Source organism: Gossypium hirsutum, chromosome D04, assembly GCF_007990345.1.
Source record: "Gossypium hirsutum isolate 1008001.06 chromosome D04, Gossypium_hirsutum_v2.1, whole genome shotgun sequence".
Lineage (NCBI taxonomy): Eukaryota > Viridiplantae > Streptophyta > Magnoliopsida > Malvales > Malvaceae > Gossypium > Gossypium hirsutum.
The window spans coordinates 42,471,210-42,475,176 of NC_053440.1; positions in this window are offsets into that span (position 1 = coordinate 42,471,210).

Below are 3,967 nucleotides of genomic sequence, written 5' to 3' on the forward strand. Positions count from 1 at the left end.
GGCTTTGAGTGGCCCTTGTTATACCTGCCTGCATTATCCCATTTATTTCCCTTCCTCCTTGGGGCCTTTGTAGTATCTAGGTACTCCGCCCTCGCCTGCTTTGTTTCAGCTGGGTTATCCAGAGCAACAGGAAAATTGTTCCTCAAATTGGATCTTAGGCCTATCAAACAATTCACTGGTGTCGATGTACCAGTCTGACAATGTTGGGATTTGATAGTAAAGAGTGCCCCGTGTGAACGCCTATCTGGCTAGATCTGCGCACTTATTGGAGTACAATCTAGGGAATAGGCAAGATCCTCAATATTAACCCCAAAGTGGACCACTGGGTCTTTCCTTTTTTCTAACTCTCCACCTAGCAATCGTTTGAACTAGCTCATCATAGTTTTCTGCAATTCTAGCATCTGATCTCTCATTTCCTATTGAAATTCGGTCAATTGCTCCTGCATCTGTATCTGCATTCGCTCTAATTTTTCCAACTTTTGTTCCATTTCTCTAGTCTTTGCTTGGATACCGTAAGGGTGTTTGGTTGGTTGGTTTTCTAGATTAGCTGAAATAAATTTACTCGTTTAGACTCTTTCAATGGATTTTAATGCATGTAATGCAGATGCATAAAATGAATGCCTGGAGAGACATTGATTTTGATTCAATTTCTAGAAAGCAAATTTCTTTACATAAAGCAGATGCATGTACGGCCTCGCCCTTATATTCCAAGAGACAACATCGATCTTTTTCTTCATCCGCATGTTTGTGATGATCTCGCCAATTTCCAATAGATGTCACTGCTAGCTCCTTTTCTTGATCTTGGTCGCGATCCATCATCTGCCCATCTTCATAAGGCCCGTCAGTTTCTTCAAGAGAGTTTGAACGTCGAAGGCAAGGTCAGTCATCTTGAATCTTCGAGCCACGAAATAAAGTCACGAACTCTTTTATCACCATTTTTGTGTTTCTTGGGATATATTCAGGCTATCGTATTACTTTCCACTTTATCAAAGAATCTGTATTCCATGATAAGCTTTCTAATTTAGTAATCGGATTTGAATCAATATCTCTTTCCTAATATGCAAATTCAATGCAATCATAACACAACAAGAGGGGTTAGTTCAAAATAGAAGCAAACAAGGAAAACAAAAGTACCTAGTCGGGTAACCGTTAGGGATTTGGAGGGGCTCTACCTAGGAGAGGTTCCTAAGGTCTTCTACATGTAGTTTGGCTCTAAAGATAAGGTACTCGAACCAGCAGATTCATCGATCTTCACCCATTATAGGCTCATACAGACTGAGTTCAGTTCAGGGGAATACATTTCCCTATGGCTGCACGGAGATGAAAATCTCACGAAGACATAGGTACAGATGTATCCCGAAAGTGATTCACTATCCTGCACAGAGGTGAAAACCTCACGAAGGAGTAGCTTCTCACTCCCACTTAAAATGACAAGACTAAACAGTCTTATGCAATATGATGTCAAGGTATAAAACTCAATTTACAGTAATTATACAAACAAATGCAAAGAGAGGATCGTAATTTTTCAAATCAATTTTTCAATTTTCAACAATAAGACAAAAAAACAATCAATTTTACAGCCTGACTCTCTAAAAGGTCCCCAGCGGAGCCGCCAAGCTGTTGAAACCATTTTTAAATTTTGAAAAAAAAATAGGGATCGACTTTTCAAAATGAAAATGGGAGTCGCCACCGATCATTTATTGAGGTGTGATCGGCTCACCTTAAAAATGATTTTGGTCTGCGAAATTTGAGAAAATAGGTTCAGGAGTCGGTTACGCACGAGGAAGGGTTAGCACCCTCGTAACGCCCAAAATTGGTACCGAATTGATTGTTTAATGTCTTAGTGTCAAAATTTTGAAAAGATTTTAAAGTACGATTCTTTTAACTTGAATAAATCGAATAATAAAACACTCTTATTTCAAAGAAATAAAATGTCACACCCAGTGAGTTAGGGCGCAACATTTTAATCTTCAAAATTAAGTTTATCTTTTGACTTTTAAAACCCATGCATGTTGAGAAGGATATTTGGTTATTTGGGTCAAATGAAAAATCAAAACCCAGTAAGTTAGGGTTCAATTTCCCAAAATTCCTAAATACCGCATATTACCTTTATTTTTAGAAGAATCCTCGTCTCGAGAAAATAACATATCATATCCAATGCATTAGGACACAACGTATCGAATTCTCGAGAATGAGCTTTTATTTATGTGTTTTGATTAAAGAAAATTTGATTATTTAGATTCAACTAGAAAAATTAAAACCCAATACGTTAGGGCTCAATTCTCTCGAGGATTCCAAATTTCGAGTGTCACGTTATTTTGAAGGCTTTTTGAATAAAAATGCTCTCGATATTTAAACCATATTGAACGTAACTTTTTAAGCAAATAAAGCGCGATGGAAGTAATAACTCGTAAGCCCAAAATATATACTAATGAACATGAATAATCAATCAATACAAATAATTAATACAATGCATATAAGAGTAATAATCTCACATCATATATTATGCTAACATTCAAAGGCTAATGAATCAAAGGTCAATCAAAGCACCAAACAAATTAACACATATGAAATTGTACAAGCTTTTTTAAATAACTTAAGAAATATGAAAGAAGGGAAATCATAATTAATGAATTATTCGTATATAAAAAAATCTAAAATGAATAATACATGTATAAAGTTTAAAATAAACTAAGCATATAGTAAAATAGGGTTTAAAAATAGGTATAGAAAACAATTTAAATAAGTGATAAAAAAACAAATAAATAGTACGTGAAAACGAGTTTTAAATAGCTAATATAAATAAATTTAAAGCAAATTGTATAGGATAATTTTAAAATTAGTATATAAAGCAACTAAAAACAAAATAATATATAATAAATAAATAAATCATTTACGGAACAAGTTGAAATAACATATAAAGAGTTATATATAATATATAAAAGAGGAATTTTAAAATAAATCAACTTAAAATATAGTCGGATTTTGAAATAATATATATAAAAATCATGTAAACTAGATAACACATATATGTATATATATATATTTTAGAATAAGTGCTATATGCAATAGTTTAAAATATGTAAGTAAAGTAATGTAAAAATAGAAAATAAAACGATTTAAAAATATATATTATAATAATCAAAATAAAGGTTAAGAATTAAATTGAAACTACAGCTAAACATGGGGTGCAAATAATAAATAATGGAAGGATTAATTTTTATTCGATTAAAGAAACGAGGGACCGACACAACAATTAAACGCAAAAACTTGGGCGTTCAAACTCAGTCAACGAAAACGATGCCGTTTGTTCGTGGATTAAAATGAAATTCATAATAATATATGCGACGAAATTTAAAAATCCTGAAGAAAAACTGATTTAAAATAAAATTCAATGCAAAGGGACCAATTACGAAATAAACCATCGCACAAAAATGCGCGGATCCTTCCCTCGGGTTGGGTCACCGCTCGAATACCAGCTTCATACGACGTCGTTCTGAGACCACCAAACTCGGCCTCAAACGACGCCGTTTCTAGCTATATAAAAACTAAAACAAACCCTAATCTAAGCAGACTGTTCGCCATTTTTTATAAAAGAAGAAAAAAAACCTAAAATGAAAAGACCTTCTACGCCACATCTGTAAATCGAATGTTGAGGGGACCTTCAACCCTCGTCTGACTCCGATTGCGACGGAGCCAACGAAGATCAGGTAAACCCCTCGCCCTTCCTCTATTTCTTTTTCTTCAACAGTAAATAAAAGAAAAAAAGAAATCAAAGAATGTGGAGAACCAAAAAAACGAGAGAAGAAAAAAAACTCAAAATCACCTTCCTCAAACTGATTTCTTGATTATTTTTTTGTATTTCAGTGCGGATGTTGTTTACAATATTCGAATGGCCTTTTTATTGCCAGAATTACAAAGAAAATAAAATAAAATAAAAAGAAAATCCTCCCTCTGTTATTTCGTT